Source organism: Lithobates pipiens, unplaced genomic scaffold (assembly GCF_037356315.1).
Source record: "Lithobates pipiens isolate NorthernLeopardFrog02 unplaced genomic scaffold, aLitPip1_a1.2 Scaffold_10, whole genome shotgun sequence".
Lineage (NCBI taxonomy): Eukaryota > Metazoa > Chordata > Amphibia > Anura > Ranidae > Lithobates > Lithobates pipiens.
Genome location: NW_027507686.1, coordinates 101,309,142 through 101,309,463, shown reverse-complemented (window position 1 = coordinate 101,309,463; position 322 = coordinate 101,309,142). Strand labels below are relative to the sequence as shown.

General features: G+C 50.3%; 1 pseudogene; it reads left to right on the top strand.

The window, feature by feature from the left end:
- The first annotated feature begins 203 nt into the window (after positions 1 to 203).
- Positions 204 to 322, top strand: LOC143950222 (5S ribosomal RNA; annotated as a pseudogene).

Below are 322 nucleotides of genomic sequence, written 5' to 3'. Positions count from 1 at the left end.
ACCCTGAAAGCGCACAATCTCATCTGATCTCGGAGGCCTAGCAGTGTACGGCCTGGTTAATACCTGTATGGGAGACCATCTGTGAATACCAGGTGCCGTAGGCTTCTTTTTATGTTGTTGGCGTTTACCTGTTTATTTTCGCTTGTTTCCCAAGGTGACCATCTTGGCGTTTAACAAGAGGGTTGAGAGTGCCCAAAGAGATCATCTACGGCCCCATCACCCTGAAAGCGCCCAATCTCATCTGATCTCAGAGGCTAAACAGTGTCGGGCCTGGTTAGTACCTGGATGGGAGACTGCCTGGAAATACCAGGTGCCATAGGCT